This window comes from Myotis yumanensis, unplaced genomic scaffold (assembly GCF_028538775.1).
Source record: "Myotis yumanensis isolate MYYU_CA2020_CCGP unplaced genomic scaffold, mMyoYum1.0.hap1 SCAF_11, whole genome shotgun sequence".
Classification (NCBI taxonomy): Eukaryota; Metazoa; Chordata; class Mammalia; order Chiroptera; family Vespertilionidae; genus Myotis; species Myotis yumanensis.
The window spans coordinates 19593311-19612941 of record NW_027223762.1 but is presented as its reverse complement, the minus strand read 5'-3'; the positions used below and the strand labels follow the sequence as shown (position 1 = coordinate 19612941).

The window sequence follows — 19631 nt, the reverse complement described above, 5'->3', positions numbered from 1 at the left end:
GACTATAGTTAAAAAAAAAACTATGAACAAATTCCTATGCACACTGCACATATCTTATTTTGAAGTAAAAAAACAAAATGGGAACAAATACAATATTTGTATTTGCATGTGGCCCGCGGGCCATAGTTTGAGGACCCCTGACATAGAGGGTTCAACTAAAGCTGAGTTACACCTGCCCCAGTCTCTGTTGCCCCAGCATTGGGTCTTATTCCCCTTGTTAATGATGTTCTGATAAGAAAAAAGTACATTAGTTTTTAGAAGTTGAGCTACATGTATCTAACACCATTCTGAGAGGAGATCTGAGTAGGGTTTGGGATGAATTGCATATGGTCATGAGAGAAAGAAATCAGTTACATCTAAAGGTTAACTGGGGCCAGCATATGTGGCTCAGATGGTTGAGTATTGACCTATGAACCAGGAAGTCATTGGGGGGCACATGCAGGAGGCAGCTGATCAATGATTCTCTGTTATCATTGATGTTTCTATCTCTCTCTCTCCCTCTCCCTTCCTCTCTGAAATCAATAAAAATATATTAGAAATAAATAAAGGATTAATTCAGAACCTTCCAGCAGAGAGAGCTTCTGGCCTGGAGACCTATTACTTCTCAAGTTGAACAAGCAAATGGGTATAGGTATTAAAAAAGGTTTTTGTATATAAGCCTTGTCTTGCCCATCCTGCATGGAAGGAAATCCTTGGCACACAGGCCAAGAAGCAGTTCAATGCCCCAGTGCTTGGCAGAGTCCAGCCCAAGAACAAAGCATTGGTGGCAGCCTCTAGCTTGCCCTGCCTCACTGGTATTCAGGAGGATGCCCCCACCCAGGCACTTGCCTATAGAAGAGAACAGAGTCAATGGCAATCATCATTCATTGTAAAAACAAAACCAATTTTCAATTGTCTAATTTTTGATGGAGACTTGCTTAAGGGTACCATAAGGTATAGCAAACAAATCTATTGATCCCAATGATATCTTAACATAAATCATTCCTGAAAAAAATGAAAGATGTGTGCTTATCTGTACATTTTTCAGGGACCTTTTCTCTCTTAACTAAACAAGCGAAGGGGCAGGCATGGGGTGGGGTTGGAGGGGCAATAATGTGATATATCTTTTTCAACTGTAAGATGCGTTTTTGTTGAAATTCCATGGTACCTTTCTGTCCCTTAAAGAAAGGTAGGCAATGAAACTTGTGTGTTTATATCAACTTGCACTCAGTTATACACATTTGTAAATATATACTGCTTCTCAACTTGACAAGTGAGTTACATATGTTGATTCATGTAAACATATGTCATATATATATATATATGGCTGTTTTATGGAGTAAAAAAACAAAACGGGAACAAAGATATATATATAAAGGTATGATGGAGGGGCTAGGAAATCCCACCATTAGGAACGCACTGCCACCTGGTAATTGTATAGCTTAATTTCAGGAAAACCAAAAAAATAAACTGTTTCAAATGATAATCTAGTGATTTTGGAGGGAAAAAAGGACATATAAATGTTCCCATACTTATTAATGCCAAACCAGTGATCTGCAGTGTAAGTGTAATACGTTAGTTCACATAATATTATACAGACTAATAGGTTATATATCCATTTTTAAAAAATATATATTTTATTGACTTTTTACAGAGAGGAAGGGAAAGGGATAGAGCATTAGAAACATCAGTGAGAGAGAAACATCCATCAGCTGCCTCCTGCACACTCCCTACTGGGGATGTGCCTGCAACCAAGGTACATGCCCTTGACTGGAATCGAACCTGGGACCCTTCAGTCCACAGGCCGACGCTCTATCCACTGAGCCAAACCGGTTAGGGCAATCCAATTTTTATGAACTCTCCTGCTTGCCAATTCTTTGCTTTCTTTTAAGTCTAACTGCATTTATATCAGCCAGTATTAAGCATGTTTTTTTATTCTGATACTTTGACATCTAGGGCCTTTGACTCTGGAGGGGCTGACTGCCCTTCCCATGGCTAATCAATTCCTAGAGATGGTACAGAACTCCCCAGGGATCACACCTTTCATATGCTAACCAACCAATCCAGATCCCAGTCCAACCCAGTCCTTTATTGAGCTTTCACATCCTGAGCCACTATCACTCTGCTTTAAGGGCTATGTATCACCCAATAGACAGCCCTTATTCCCCAGAACCCACTGGTATTTCTTCAAACTAGCCAATCCTAAACTTGTACCCCTGCCTCACCTGTTTCTTTCCTGGAAACGACCACAAGGACTCTTGCCCAAGTTTTCCCTGTGCTCCCTCTACCTTCTGGCTGATCCTGGTGCTGCGCTATATGCTCCACATCCACTCCAAGGCATGGCATAGGCCCTCCCCTTGGGGACTGTGAGTAACAAACTATCTTTTCCATGACAGTCATGTTTTGATCTATGGGCCTTAGCATACCTGAATAAAAACAAAACCTCTTAAACATCTTGAAACACAGCTCTGCGGGTGTAGGCTCAAGAAAATTGTGTTGATTAAAGATTAGGATTTAGTTGTTTGGGAGATGGTACTAAGAAAGCCTACGTGATGTCATAAAAAAGCTTTTTTTTTTTTTTAAACTCAATTTACCCATGCCAAATATTCACACTGCAAATTCAGCTGTTTGGCAAACGTTTTAGTGCTACCATGTACCAACTAGATCTGTGTAAAGTCATCTCTCTAATTAAAATGGAATCTTCATATAAGCAAGCTGAAACTACCAAGGCCAGGAAAGAAGAACCACAATCCACCTCTGGTGGGCCATGACCACCTGAGTTAGTCCAGATGGACAATGTCCGGGAGCTTCCCAAGTTCCTGTCTGTGCCACAGCAGGAATGATGTGATCATATCACCTTGGGTTCCTTTCAACCAATCTGCAATAATTTGTCCTTTAAATCACTCCACAAATATACAGGCTTTTACCTTACAGAGAAATGTGTTAAAAGGAAGAATGTCTGCCCTGTCTTTACAACATAAGCATTTTTTTTTCCAGTGACAACGTAAGTATTTTTAAACACATCCATGGAATTGTCCCAAAGTTCAATGGGGGATAGAAAGTGCCTAAAAGGTTTCATTTAAATAATTGCATACTTTTATCCTTAGAAAATTCCCCATCCCAGTTTTATAGTTGAGGATCCAGAGACCTAGAAAAACAGTAATGTATCTAGAATTAATGGCTAATTGGGGATGGAATCCCTGTCTGCCTTCTACTGCAGTTCTGCCCCAACTAGTTGTGTGATTTAGAGCACATCGACTAATTTCCCTAAACCTCAATTACTTTTCCTGAAAATGAGGATAATAGTACCCCTTCACAGCTTTGTTGTATTATTCAAGATTCAAGCAAAAAGTGCTTTGTAAACTACAAAATAGGAAATGAATAATGTATATTTTTAATAGTATCATTAAGCCACTAGAATAAAGGAGCCCCCAATAAACAATGCAGACTTATAGTCCTACTTTCTTTCAGGAGACAGAACACATATCCTAGAAATACACTTGGAAAAAAGTTTCATCCAGTAGCCTAGAGCTACTAGAGAACCGCTGTTTGTAATTATGGATTTATTCCTTTTGGCTACTGTGTAATCCCGGAATTACTGTGGGAATCTTGACTGGAAAGCATTTAAATTTTTTTATCTCCTTTTGCAAATATATATTTAGTTACAGAAGTAATACATATTAATTGCAAACTTTCCAATAACACAAACATGGAAAGCTGGATCCTTCTCTCAACTTCCCCAACTCCAAACCCCAAAGGTAGCACTGTTACATACACAGTTTTTAAAAAATATATTTTATTGATTTCAGAGAGGAAGGGAGAGGGAGGGAGAGACAGAAACATCAATGATGAGAGAGAATCGTCGATTGGCTGCCTCCTGCACACCTCACACTGAGGATCGAGCCCACAACCCAGGCATGTGCCCTGACCAGGAATTGAACCATCACCTCCTGGTTTATAGGTCAATGCTCAACCACTAAGCAATGCCAGCCGGGCTACATATACAGTTTTTAACACAGAGGAATGGGATCACATTTCATATACGTAATTTAATGTTTCTGCCTCAGCAATCTATGATGGACAACTTTATCTATAGAGAACTGTCTGGCTGTTTTTCCATTTCTATAATATTCCGTTGCATGAATGAATCGTCATTATGGCCCCCTCCCATTTAGGTTGTTTCCAATTTATCGTTCTTATATGTGGTGCGGTAATTAACTTCATTGTTATGTATTAGTGGACACATGTTTGGGCATTTCTGTAGAATTGATTCCTGGAAGTCAGAGGGTAGCCACCTTTGGGAGGGCTCAGAGAACCTAGACATTTGTTTTCATTTTAAGAAACTGTCCTGCCTGACTTTTATCAGTCTTTTCCCACCCACTGCGCCTCCAGGCAGACAATTACGCACAAGCCCAAGGCAGATGCAGTCTGGATGGTGCAGAGTCGGTAATGGCACTAGAATAGAACCCGTTGCATAAGAGGGGTTATCTAGCAGGCTCTGCAGAATGACTCAACCTTCACATCGTTTGCCTCTCACCCTGTCCAACTCCGCATTCCTGCTGACTTGTGGCATCTGTGTGTACAATGAAACTTTTGACAACACTAGCCTAGGTTGCTTTAAATATACCATGGAGGTCATGTCACAGTTAGAGCGCATTCATAAATAACTCTCTAATGAATAAAAATAAGAGGAAGACAAAACTCCCATTCTGCAAAAATGTCAAACTCAGTCTATTTGGAGACAGAGAATATCGATCACTCATCCGCCCACACCACACTTCTACCCCGTGGGCTGCTCCAACTCCAGCCTCTCAGCTCCCACAGTCCAAGCCTATTTATCTGAACTCTAATGCCTGGGAAAATGCTGGAACAATTCCCAACTTTTAGAGTAGTCTTCAGCTTCAAGAAAATATTTTCAGGAGTCCATTTGTATTTACTGAACATTCATGGACCAATTCCGATGCATCCTGTTTTCTAGACCAACTGTAATTCACCTGTTACATTTGGACTTTTGGCTGTGCTATAGTTTTTCTAAATTGAAATGTTCCTTATGTTCAAAGATCTCCCTGGTGTTCAAAGTAAAATTGGTTTCCTATAAAAGCTTGGCATAGCTGTCATTAATTAACAGAAAGCAGAATGCCTCTGTGTGTTTACCTTCACAAAGTGTATTCATGCGATGCATTTCTTTCCCACAGGCCTGGTTTATTCCAATAGATCAGAAATTAAGAATGTATTAAAAAAGAAAGGCATGTCTTTCACCAGCAGGGAAGTTTTGAAAAGTAGACTACAATATTTCATGAAAAGACATCAGACACAGGGGTGTGAAAATTAAATAGAGCCTCTCACTATGAGAAAGTAAATTATGTTAAATCATTCACTTTATCTGAGATTACTTTTCTGTGACTTGATCCAATTTGCCAAACAATGTATGGGCTGATCATCCAGCTAGTCAGTAGCTATTCATTGGCCAGTTTTATGGCCGATCCGACTTTTTAGAAGTGTGTGTGTGTGTGTGTGTGTGTGTGTGTGTGTGTATGGTGTAACTTTAGAGCATAAAGTTAGAGTTCTTGTAAAGACTGATGCTGGAAAGTAAGACTAAAACAAAGGTTCTCTCACAGACACCAGGGGGGTGAGGGCATGAGTGTGGGGGGGGCGCACAATGGGGGTATAAGGACACATATGTAATACCTTAATCAATAAAGAAAGAAAAAATCATATATATATATATATATATATATATATATATATATATATATAAGTCAGGCAGGACTTCCCTTGGAGTCATGGTATACCAACATCTTTGAACCATATTGAAATATGAGTTACATTTAATATGCATCAGATGATTGTAAGTTATAATGACTTTTGGGTATACCTTTGAAGTTTGGAGCCACATTTTATATTATTTTTGCTCCTGTGACTTCTATAATAGGGTTATAGATGTAAGTAATACAGATAAATACTAGACATTTAATAAACACTTGCTGAATTCAATTAAAGATTATCTCATCCCTCTGCTACCTATGTTCTCTGATAGACTACATAAAATAAAACATTCTAATTCAAAGATCCTACTCAGAATTTTTTCAGGCTTGTCACTCATAAGAAGCAGGAGGCTCCCTGGGGCTTACAGTTGAAGGAAATGGCCTTGTTGGCAGTCCTCTCTTCTTTTTCCCTTCTGGTGTAATCAGGGCCAGAGCCAAACACAGCAATGCCATGTGTCCTGGGAGCACTGGGTAACATCAATTCTATTAAACTGAAAATGGGACAGAGCCCAGACTCTGGCAGGCAAGAGGCTCGCTGAGACCTTGGCAGCAAAGGGCAGGCAGGAATGGGCATCATGAGCCAGGTACAAGGAGGGCCAGCTGCAAACGTGATGATCCTGAGTCCAGTCTGACAGGTGCACAGTTGCCCACATGTAAAGGGTCAAAGAGCTGCAAGATTCACTCTTCCCACTCATGTCCACCCCACCCCACCCCACCCCACCCCACCTCCCGCCAGACCTCTAACTGCCCTCTGTGCTCACCAGCCACTCATTGCAGTCCCAGGTTCAATCTGGGCACCTCTGGGCACCTGTTCTTTTGTATAGCAACCCACCCCTTCACCTCTAGGCTGATGGCATTTCTTCTCCCTCATTTGGTGATGCTTCAACTACTTTTCTAGAATTGCGAACATCGTGGTCCCTCGAGACTGTCTTCGGAACTCACTCCTGTAACTTCCCCCATTGGCAGCAGAGCATTCAGCCCAACCTTCCCAGCTTACACTTGGCGCTTGGCTCTCGGCAGTGAGAGTCATTCTTGAGGCATAATCATCCAAGGCCATAATGAAGTCAGGCACAGGTCGGAGTTTGTGGCCATGTGGAACTTCAGCCCAAAGGGAGGAACACGGTAGCAAGAGATTCCTAGGGCAGGCTCAGCGGTGAGGTCAGGCAGGAGGTTGCTGCTTGGTACTGGGCGATGAGGAAGAATTCAGAGCCAACACCAGAGCCTAGCCTTTGTGGGCTGTCCCTGGACATCCAGGCTGGAGATGTGAACTAATTTGAAAGCAAGGCTGATACACTTCCTGCCAGAATTGATTTTGGAACTGAAGTGAACACGAGGTTGGAATTGGTACCATTTAAAATCCAGCTTAAAGGAGTCAGGGGGGACAATGTCAGAGGAAGAAAGATAGGTACAAGAAGTAGGTGATGTGGATGTCTTGGAGGAGACAGAGACTTAAAGATTACTCTTTGTAATATAGTAAGACCAACAGTAAAAGAGCTTTTATTTCCCGAACTCCCTGCAACCCTGAGCAACCTTTGTCAAGGCCTTGCTATGACGTTCCCACCTGGTGGGTGCCCCAATTGGTCGACCCTGATAGCTCTGACCTCTGCCCAAGACTAAGTCCAGGACCAGAAGAAAAAATGGTGGAATAGTTAGCATCTTAGGTTTTCCAAACAAAACAGAAAATTGTTAAGATAGGATCTCCAGGTTTACTCACAAACCAAGAGCATTTATTTACAGTGGGCATGGACCTCGGTGAAGGAAAAAAGGATAAATTTCCCTTTCAGAACTCACCAGTTCCAAGTGAAATGACAGCTCTCTCAACAGAGCAGGTAGTTCAAAAGAAATATTCATGCTCGGAGAAGGCCTGCTGGTTATAAGGCAACATCTGAACTCACATACCAAGATCAAAAGGTGTCCTCCTCAAGAGTGAGTGTCAGTAATGAGATTCTTCTCACTGTGTAATCTGATTTGTCACTATAACTCAATGCAATAATCATAGCAGCAAATACGAAAATATATGCTTCAAACCTGGATAACTGCCCAGCAGCAAAATGCTTCCAAAGATCCAATATTCTGACATTTAATAAAAGTTTGAATTATATTTTCAGTCTGCTGTGATTTAATTTTCTTGAGTTCAATATTTAATAAAACAATAGAAAATTATTACAAGTACCTCTTTTTAATTGATTTTAGAGAGAGAGAGAGGAAGGGAGAGTGAAAAAGAGAGAGAGAAGCAATAATTTGTTTTCCACTTATTTATTCATTCATTGGTTGCTTCTTGTATGTGCCCTGACCGGGGATTGAACCTGCAACTTTGGTGTATCAGGATGATGTTCTAATCAACTGAACTACCTGGCAAGAGCCTACAAGTATCTCATGCCATTCAGAAACTACTGGATATGAGCTTGATTCTGGTCAGATTGCAAGAGATTAAATCCCAATTTAGCCATGTACTGGTTGTTTGACTGGCAAATTACTCAACCTGTCTGTCCCTTGGTTTTTCTCACCAGCAAAATTATCCTAGAATCCACTTACTATGGCTGTTGTGAGGATTAATGAATTTTTACACATAGTGAGTGCTCAGGTTCTTGACATTCTCCTGGCCTCAAAGATAACATGGTCATGTGACAATATCATTTAAGTCCACTTCTGCCCTCTCTACTATAAGCCCTGTAATAGCAAGAAAGATGTCATATTTGCCTTGTTATCTTTGAGGCCAGGAGAATGTCAAGAACCTAGAAGACATTCAGTGAATGCTGAATGAAATTAGAAATAAACCATAGTCTTGGCTCTGAGCTATTAATGCATCATTTCCTCATGTATGTTAGCATGACATCAGAGCAAAGTACTTTTGAAAATAATGTTACCTGAGGATAAGTATTTTGCTTCATTTTTCTATAAAATTTTGTCAAAAGCTTTGTTTTTCTGCCTGTATCTCTATTTGGTTAGGTAGAATATGGTATTAAGGGTAACAAGAAGACATACTTACAATAGATCCCGTTTACTGAGAGTATAAATGTGCCAGTCATTATGCTAATCTTATAAGAAGTTTGGGCTGCAGCTATTACTGTTGTACTAGCTTTACAGATGACAAAATTGGAGAACAGAAAGCCCGAGTTTTGCAAGATCACACAGCTAACAAGCAGCTGACACAGGCCTAACACCCAGCTTTATCTGATTTTAAAAGACTCTGCTTTTAACCACTGCATTGCATTAAAGCCTCTTAAAAAATCACAAAATATCGGAGACTAGAAGATCTTGCATATTTTATAAGTAAGTAAACCGAGATTCAGAGGTATAAGTAAAGTGCCTTGCCAAATGCCTATCTCATCAAAAGTATAGCCTGGGACTTGAACTTAAGACTCCTGTCTGACAATCCAAAACACTTCCTCCTGTTACTTCTTTTTTAGCAAAAGCAGCCCTATTCTATCTAACCTTAGTACACTTCAGTAGCTCTCTTTACTGAATGCTAAAAAGGATTTCCCTTCCAGAAATGACTTACTCTTGTTTCATAAGCTCAATCAATTCTTTTGTAATCCAAAAAAAAGCATCACAAATAAATTCCATGGTTTAGTAGTCTAAGCACTATTTTTTTTCCCCCTGCCTTCAGAATCGCCACTCAGGGCATGCTATCTGACACAGACTCCTCTCCTGGGATGGAGACTGAAGGAGAAAAAGAAGAAGAAGAAAAAAAGACAAAATCTATATCACGATCAGATCTAGCATTCACCAGATGGTTGTCAAGCAATAGATGTGGGTGACAACAGTTACCTTATGAGGTCCAGTATCTTAACTAAGATGCCCATTGTGTCCAACCCATTTGTTAAAGATGTCCATACTACACTGACCACGTGATGACTTAAGGCATTGTTCACCAAACCAGGCATTACGAATGATGAAAAAAAAAAGGCACCATATATGTAGAATGCACATCTGATTACAGCACGAAGAATGCTTTCTTTTGGTTCAAAGGAGATGCTCCTCCAGCATATGTATGGGCTGCTTTACTCTAGCAGTGCCGGAGGTTGGATCACAGGATCTTCACTCACATCCCTGTTACAATCGGGGAGTGTCTCTATGACAGAGGGAGGGGAGAGGATCCAGTGTATGTGTCCCCCCAGTGACAGTGTCCTTTTCACATAGCTTATGTGGCAAAATGTGGATAACTGTCAGCTCTGGGGGATTGGCAAAGGGGTCTATTGTTCTATTTTCAGTTTTTTTATGAATTTGAAAACTTTCGCCATCAGTGTGTGTGTGTTTTTTTTTTTTCTTAAAGTAATCCTTTCCTTGGGAAGAAGCTGCACAGAGCCTTGTCTTAGGATGATACCCTTCCAGGAAGCAGGGGTTAGTAGAGGGCACTGGACTTGAACTCAGAGCCCATGACCTCTAGGAGTCAGCAATCTCTCTGGCTACATAGCCTGGCTACACAGGGATTCAGCATTTCCCGACTCCCCGTCTGTTTTATAGTCTCCTCTCCATTTGCTGCCATCATGCCCTGGATAGCCATTGTCCTTGTATTTCCTTTGTCTTTTCTCCCACCCCCCTAGGATTATGGCCTATCTGACTGTGAATCACCAGCACCTAGTACAATGTCTGCATGTAACCCGCACTCAGTAAATCCTTGTTCAGTAAAGAAGAAAGCAACTGATGTTGATTAGGTATACATCAATTAGTAGTACCTCCTTCCTCCTGTTGCAAAGATTAAGTGAAATCACTTGGCACAGTGGTCGGTTGTAATAGGCCCTCACTTCATGGTAGCTGCTTTAATAATTATCATCATTACTACTATCATTATTATTATCCGCATGTCATATGCTGTTTAATCCTCACCTGAAAGAGACTGCTCGGGAAGTTCCCATTCACATCATTGTGAAGTGGCAGCTTTGGGACCTAAGACCATTTGACTCCAAAGCTCATGTTCTTAGCTCTGCATCATTCTGATTCTCAAGTCACCGCCAAGTCTAGCATAAATCAGCCTGTAGATTGGCCTAAAAAGAGCCAAAGGACCTTAGTTGTGGTTTGTTATCCTCACAGATAGGCTGTCAGATTCTGAAGGCAGGACACCTGGCACCTTCCGTGGCTGAAGAAGGAGTCATCAAACTGTTCCAAGCTGCTTAAACTCAATTTAATCCCTGAGTGAACAGAAAGAAACAAATAGCAGCCGCTATAGCTCATGTAGTTGAAATAAATGTATATTGCACTTGAGTCGGTAGTTTTCTCCCCAAATATGCATTGGTGTTACTATGCTGTACATATCCTTTTTGTCTTTAGACTTGATTTAATCATGACGCTATTAAGTCACGAGGGTGCTGCTAATCCAACAGCACAGGTTTGGAATTAAATGCTAAGAGAACACTGGATTGAAACTATTTTTTTTTCCTTCATCTGCATTCGAATTTCCGTTATCCTCAGGTACGATGAATGGCAGTTGTCATGGAAGATAAAGTGTGGGGGTAGGCTGGCTGGGCAAGGGATGGGGCAGGGTTAAGCCATCTGTCAGCTCTGCCTACTGCACTAACTTGGTGATCTCAGACAAGTCATTGCCTCTCTTTATGTTTGCCCAGCCATCTATTAGAAAAACAAATGCATAGATGTAGTGAGAATTGGGAGTTCACATCTGCAAAATATCCTGAAAATCTCCGTAGGGTTACTAAACAGGAATTCATTATACATGCAAATCTCTGCACACATTCACCCCACATCAAGAAGGTATCATAAAGCACAGATTTTCTAAGTTCCATTTTCACATGCCTTCCCAAGCCACAGCAGAAGAACCACTCAATGTCAGGGGCCCACGGCCAGCCATTCTCAGGCCAAATGCAGCCTCGGGGTCCTTTTGGCTCCAAGAGATTAGTCATGTCCTCCTTGCAGCGTGTTTTCCCTGTGAACTGAGCCAGGGATCTAGGAGTGGACTCCCAAGACCAGCCCTCAGACCTTCCTTTTCTAAATGTATCACACAGACCATCCAACAAAATGGTAATTGTATCAAACAACCTAGACTAAGCTCATACTTTTAGCTTTCTGGGGATTTTAGAGTGAAATTCAAAATTATCTCCCTGGCAAAGGAAGGGAAGCCCCCTTAAAATGATGAAATGAATCCTTGACATGGCAATAAAAGGTGAAAGTCAGGGATGTATCAGATCCTAAAAGGTTTGCCAACATCTTCAAAGTTCAGTGGTTTCAACTCCTTCCAAGTTTTTCAGGCTTTCTTTAAAGAAGAACAATGTGAAGAACCTTTTCCTGGGAAGTCGGTATTTCCCTGTTCAACAGCAAGCCTTCCTGGGAGATAATAAAATCTCCCCTCTCACATGCTCCACATATCTATAATAATAAAAGCATAATATGCTAATTAGACCGGACGTCCTTCCGGAGTCCTTCCAGACGATCTTCCGGACGAAGCTGGGGCTGCAAGGAAAGCCCGGGTTCTGGGTGTCAGAGGGAAGCCGGCGCCGACAGCTGGGGGAAGGAAGGCCTACTCTTGCATGAATTTCTTGCAAGAGGCCTCTAGTGAAATAATAAAGAGAAGAGTGAGGGGGGGAAAAAGATAGTAAAGTAAAAAAGGACTAAATGTCCAGGAAGCAGAAGAGAAATTTCAGGAACCAGAAGGTAAGCTTTTAGCAACTTTTTGACTCTGTAGGGAAGTCTAGAAATTGTGATAATAACGGAACACTGAGACAACCTCATGGAAGAGTCCATTAGCCCTTTAATCATGAACAAAAAGGGACAAAGGATCAAGATACCCAGATGAGATATGCATGCCGCCCTAAGAGTTAGGGAACTGTTGCCAAATCTCTGTTGAGGAATTTGTCTTGTCCTTGTGTGATGAACAAGGCCTAAACACACAATGTGCAATGGATTAACTAGGTGAATGAACACTGTGTCTATCCACTGAGACCATGGAGTTATCTTCAAATAACCCATCCATGCTTTTAAACTTTGATTCCAGAATCCTAACCAAGTATTATTTACAGCAACAAAAGCAATCTGACAGATCCTAAATGCCATGTTGACATCCACGCTATGTCACAGACGGTGGACAGATCAGTTGAAATAGAAAATACTTGCACACTCACTATCACAAGGAGAAAACGTGTACACACCACATAGAAATAATATCCAATCTTCATGCTCCCCGACTGGTTTCTAAAACCATTACTGTGACTCAGTTCACTGACCAAATTTTCCCTACAAATAACACTCCTATTCCCTCAGTTTGCACCAATCTGGTTGAAGTAATTTATATTGTTATAAATGTTTGATAGCCTTAATCTTTCCAGAAGAATTTGCATTTTAAAAATAGAAGACCTACTAACGTCAATTGATCTTCAACCTAAAGGGTCTAGTAAAGGTGTAGTTTTTGTTTTTTGTTTTGTTTTTTAGTTTGTGGAGAGATCATCTGACTGGTACAGCCTGGCTCCTAGCATGGCCAGGGACTTAGAGGTGACATAGTTCACACATCAATGCTAGGGTCCTATCAGGCGTGGGAGTTGTGTTGGTGAGGATCTTATAGGCTGCATGGACATCCTAAAAGCTGACTCCTACAAGAGGCCTCCCCACAGACCTTTTAAATTGGTATTTTCCCAACTTCCCTGGTGTAGAATCATCAGACCCTCTCCTGAAGAGTCTAAATTAGTGGGTCTTGGATGAAGTGGAGCCTGGGAATGTCTATTTTTAGTAAATGCATCAGATGGTCTTTATCATAAGAGGAGCTTGGGAAACCCTACTGAATCAAATCACAGAGGCTACTGCCTACACAGAAGGACATCTGCGCTGTGCAGCCAGGCTGTACCATCGTGCATTCCTCAAAATGCTTTCGCCTGTGATTCTCCGTGAGCCTGATCTCTCCTCAATCTGATATCTGGGGAGTCTTCTCTCCGGAATCATTTTAAAATCTCAGGAAATAATTGTGAGGAGACTCAAAATTACCCACACTTCAACTTTAATAGCAGATAGGGGTCCATCCTTTCAATGCTAGATGTAAAGCAAGGATTAAAAATAAGCAGTCAGCTTCCCATGCAGATTTCTCTCCCTTTTCCTGAGACCAGGCTGGTAAGAAAAACTCTCTTCCTTTAAGAACTTCAACTGCCTTGGGAGTGGATAAACTTGACGCCTCTCACAGTCTCTCCTCACCCAACCCCACTATTCCAACGTACATGGGTGTCCAGGCATTTTATCACATCACTTGGAAGATCAGTTCCCCACTTCTAGAATATCCCTATAAAGGTTTGATGGGACAGTGATGTATACCCAACTAAAGGCTTATCCTTATGTGTTGTTTTAAGACTCAAATAACACAGAAGCATGGAACAGATTGACGAATCTCAGAGGGAAGGGCGGGATGGGTGAGTGGGTAGGAAGAGATTAACCAAAAAAATTGTATTTATATACTAGTATGCATAACCCATGGACATAGAAGATAGGGTGGTAAAGGCCTAGGGAAGGGGAAGGGGGCAGGCTACAAGGAGTAAATGGTGGGGGGGAAGGGGACATATGTACTAGTAATACTTTCAACAATAAAGATTTTAAAAAACAGACAAAAGACTCAAATAATATTATCCTAAGGGAGACAGTGTAATGGTGATTTATCTTTATGTGGGGGTAATCAAATAAAGTAAGTCACAAATTGCAACTAAAGTAAGGATCAAGTAGACAACTAATGACAACTGCTGAAATATTTTTACTGTGTAAAGTATAGTTGAGTTTTTAAAAAGAAGTATGTTGCACAAGAAGAAATACAAAAGGCCAATGAACATGAAAAACTATTCTACCTCAGTAAAATAATAGAAATTAAAAGGACAATAAGCTTGGATTTTGCCTATCAAATTGACAAAGATAAAAAAGAATAACTCCCAGTTCTGGGGCGGGTGCGGGAAGACAAGCATTCTATATTGCTGGTAGGAGTATGAACAGGTACAGCTTTTCCAGAAGGAATGTATTTCTAAAGCTTTAAAAATGTTCAAACTTCTTAACCTAACAATTTTGCTTTTTAAGAATCTATCCTAGCCCTGGCCGGTTTGGCTCAGCAGATAGAGCATCAGCCTGCGGACTGAAGGGTCCCAGGTTCGATTCTGGTCAAAGTCATGTACCTTGGTTGCGGCCACATCCCCAGTGGGGAGTGTGCAGGAGGCAGCTGATCGATGTTTCTCTCTCATCGATGTTTCTAACTCTCTATCCCTCTCCCTTCCTCTCTGTAAAAAATCAATAAAATATATTTTTTAAAAAAGAATCTATCCTAAAAAATGAGTAAGACTGGGCACACAGATTTATGGCAAGGCTGTTTATAACAACATTAACCATATTGTCTAATACCTGGAGGAAAGAATAACCAGCAATAATAAATGGTTGAGCAAACAGGCAGATCCATACAATGGGTACTACACTGATGAGGTACAGTAGTGTTTATAGGCAAGGAAGTATATTGGCAAAATATTAAGTGGGGAAAAAATAGTTACAGGAGGAATGATCTCATTTTTATATTAAAAATTATAGTAGACACATTTGGACATGGTTGCCTAGTACACAATCCACTATTTGGAATTACCCCACCCATAATCACTACCAAAAAGGGGGACTTTCTGGCTGTATTAATTACAACTTGATTTTGGCTGCTTGATGTGAGGAACCAGTTAAGAACCTGTATTTCTCGGACTAGAGAATTGGAAGTAAGAGATACAAACCATGCTCACATGATTGTTGACATATGAACTGAAGGATGTTATCAAATCAGGACTGGAGTGGCCATTTTTATTCCCTGCAAGCAGAGAGAGCCTCATCTGTGGAAAAGAAAAGAATAGAACAGAGAATGGGTGTAATGTGAGACTCTGATGGGTCGAAGGAGGCATGTCACTGTATCCCTCCTCTCCCCACCTTTAGTTGAGATATCTATCCTGAATCATATAATAATAATCCTCAAACTGTAGCCGATTTGGTTCAATGGATAGAGCGTAGGCTGCATACTGAAGGGTCCAGGATTCAATTCTGGTCAAAGGCACATGCCTGGGTTGCAGGCTTGATCCCCAGTAGGCCAGTGCGTGCAGGAGGCAGCAGATCAATGATTCTCTCTCATCATTGATGTTTCTATCTCTCTCTCCCTCTACCTTCCTCTCTGAAATCAATAAAAATCCTATATAATAAAAGGCTAATATGCAAATAGACCAAATGGCAGAAGGACCGGTCACTATGATGTGCACTGACCACCAGGGGACAGACAACACAGGAGCTGCCCCCTGGTGATCAGTGTACTCCCACAGGGGGAGAACTGCTCAGCCAGAAGCCCTGAGCCGGGCTCACAGCTGGTGAGCTCAGCAGCAGTGATGGGAGCCTCTCCTGCCTCTGTGGCAGTGCTAAGGATGTCCCACTGACGGCTTAGGTGGGGAGCAGGCCTAAGCCAGCAGTCGAACATCCCCCGAGGGCTCCCTAACTGGGAGAGGGCACAGGCTGGGCTGAGGGACAGCTCCCCCCCCCCCCCCCCCGAATGCAAGAATTTCTTGTACCAGGCCTCTAGTATATATATATTTTAAAAAAGAGTAAACCTCCTGATTTCACAGAGATTACTTCTGAAAGATGGGATTTCAGATTAACTTTATAACCTCAGTTTTCTTTCTGGTATTTTCTTTTTATTTTAACACATAAGGTGAAATGTCACCCAGGACTCTGCTGTGAGTGACTTTGGGAAGTCATTGCATCATCTAGATCAGTGGTTCTCAACCTTCCTAATGCCTCGACCCTTTAATACAGTTCCTCATGTTGTGGTGATCCCCAATTTCATTGTTACAAATTAAACATAATTAAAGCATAGTGATTAATTACAAAAACAATATGTAATTATATATGTGTTTTCCGATGGTCTTAGGCGACCCCTGTGAAAGGGTCATTCGACCCCCAAAGGGGTCACGACCCACAGGTTGAGAACCGCTGATCTAGATTCTGTGGGAATTTCAAGCAGGAAATTCCAGGCCTTCTAGAGAAGATAAAGAAAACTCATGGTGGTAAGACCCACAGAACTTCACATCTACCCACCTTGTAAATGGCTCAACATTTCAGTATGAAAGGCTAAATAATGTCCTGTAACATAAGGCCAATAAATGGCAGCCTAGATGCGAATCCTACTTTAACTACTTAGTGTTTGTGGGTTTGGACAAATTGCTTAATGGTTTTGTATCTCAGTTTCCATATCTGTAAAATGGGATTAATTTTTATTCTGCCTCGATGGGACTATTAAATGAGATGTTAATGTAAAGTTCTTGCAGGGGTGCAGAACATCCAGCCTGAGGGCCTTATACTAGTACAACCCACAGGCCCCACGTTCCCCACCCCTAGCCTAGAACATAAAATACGTATGGAAGAAATTGTTGTGGTGCCCAGAGGTCTTGTTCAGGGAAAAGGGGTTCCTTCCTTTCCAAGAGATTGTCACTCCCCTAGGCCAGTGCTTCAGACTTCACTGTGCCTATGAATCTCCTGGAAATATTGCTAAAATGCAATTCCTTTCAGTAGGTTTGGGGTGGAACCTGAGAACTTGTATTTCTAATTAGTCCCAGGTAGACCAATGCCGCTGGTGTGAGTTAACTTTCTCCTCAGAGGATATCTAACACATACAAGCAAAAGACCCCTCACTTAACTGAAAAACTTTAAGAGCGGGGCCTTTTGGTTACATAGATGTGGGGTTAAACTGCCATGTTTTTAGTGTTAGCTCCCAGAGCAACTCCTAGTATTTCTAGAAGATATGAGTAGTTCACTTTTTGGCTTTGGGAAGGACAGGACATAATTTAATCTTCCTTTGATGATTTGTGAGGCACTTCAAACCCTTGCGGTGCCTCAGGTCATTTTTTAGAACATTTGTTTCGTTGCCCAGTTCCATCGACACAGGAGTTACAGGATAAGAAACTGCACGGAATTTGCTCAGAACTCTGCTCTGGGTCTTACGTGTTTCTATTAACTTTAAAATGTGTGTCTTTTCTTGCCTTAAAGTGACATAAAGGATGCTATTCTGGTTAGTGCAAGGGCCCAATTATGCTCTGGATAGTTAAGTTACATACAATTCTATATGATAATACCATTCCAGGGATGTAGCCAGGGATGCCTTCAGACCAGACACCCCCCGACCTTCCATGAAGAGGGCGAAAGGAAATGTCCAGACCTTGAGGACTTCCTGAGCCACTTTATCTCATCACTTACGCAAATGCTCCTTTCTCCTCAATCCCTTCTTAACCAAGATGAGGGCAGCTTCAAAACAACAAACTCAAGACTGCTGCTCCTGGACACTCAGGAAAGCTGAGCTTTCCTTTAGCTTGTGTAGCTTTTACAGAGGATTTCTTTCCATGGAGTGGTTGTTTCTCAGGCTGTTTCAAACTCACAAGACCTATTAAAACCATACGAACCATGTCTAGTCTTGCCAAGCTGTTTTTCTCAATTTAATTCTGTGTTTCCTTCTTTCTCTCCTTTTTCCTCCTTTTTGCCTTCTTTCCCTCTCGCTCCTCCCTCCCAGGCATTCTTACTGAGGCATAATAACCTGGTTGGTTACGCCCAACAGAAGGCCGCAGTCTCCCTCGGATCCTCACTGTTTGTTTCCAATCTTTGCCCTCTGAGGTTTCTTATAGGAAAACTTGGTCTCCTTTTGAGATATTTAAGCCAGGCACCATTTCTCCCAGATGTTTCTCTGGTTCTGAATCTTTCTGAATGTCTGCAGGTCTCAGCATACACGCATACTTACCAAAGGCTGCTGGCAAGTGCTCCTTTGGGGGCCTGAGATATATCAAGTCTGACCCTCCCTTCCATTTTGGCCATCAACAGACATGGGTGTGCGTGTCTGCTTGCACAACCCTGTGGCACCCCTATAGAAGACTGAAACCTAACTCCAGAAGCTCTGAAGAATGGTGCAGATCAGTGCTGTCCAATAGAAACATAATGTGAGCCACATTGGCAATTTTAAGTTTTCTGGTAACCACATTTTTTTTTTTAAATAAAAAGGAACAGGTAAAATAAATTTTAATATACTTTAACCTAATATATTAAAAATATTATTGTTTCAACGAGTATTCAATTTAAACAATCATCGGTGAGTTATTTTGCATTCTCCTATGCATACCAAGTCTTTGCAATCCAGTGTGTATGATAACTTACCACACATCTCAATTTGAACCAGCCACACTTTAAGGGCTCAACAGCCACATATGGCTACTGACTCCCACACTGGAAAGAGCAGAATATAGATCTTTATTGTGAATTTCTTACTTAAAGTAGCAGGGCAAAAAGTTTTACACAGCAAATTATAAAGGCATAAAGTCTTTTAAAAAAAAAAAGGCCTGGTGCATGAATTCGTGCACGGGTGGGGTCCCTCGGCCAGGCCGGCGATCGGGGCCAATGTGGGTGCCAGCCAGCCAGAGGAGGGACTGTGGGAGGTTGGCCCCAGAGCCAGCTAACCCACAGCCAATTCCACAAGGAATCAGGCTCCCTCCTCCCTTCTGTCTGGATCCGGGGTGCGGGTGAGCTAGATCCGGGGCTGTCAGGGTTCCAGCAGCAAGCTAACCAATGGCCTTTCCATGAAGAATTGGGCTCCCTCCTGTCTCAGTCCAGAGTGTGGGTGAACCAGATTTGGGGCTATCAGGGCCCCAGCATCAAGGTCTGGGTCAGTGCGCATCATAGCTACCAATTGGTTGTCCGGTTGTTTCAGTCGTTCAGTCATAACGGTCGCTTAGGCTTTTATATATATACTAGAGGCCTGTTGCACGAAGACATTCGTGCAATAGGCCTTCCCTTCTCCTGGCTGCCGGCACCGGGTTTCCTCCGGCACCCAGGACCCAGGCCTTTGCTCCGGCTGGAGCCACCTTCTGTCTTCCGTCTTCCCGGCTGCGGCTCGCCTTCAGTCTTCGCTCCACCGCTTGGAGCCTA

General features: G+C 41.9%; 1 protein-coding gene across 3 annotated transcripts in view; it reads right to left on the bottom strand.

Annotated features, from left to right (window-relative positions):
- The window catches only part of TMEM178A (transmembrane protein 178A), a 205050-nt gene that overhangs the window by 58689 nt on the left and 126730 nt on the right, over nt 1–19631 (bottom strand). For all 3 annotated transcript variants that reach the window (XM_070429096.1, XM_070429095.1, XM_070429097.1), the window contains one exon: nt 15422–15517. The gene's annotated coding sequence lies outside the window, so the exon portion shown is untranslated. The remainder of the gene's footprint in view (nt 1–15421; nt 15518–19631) is intronic.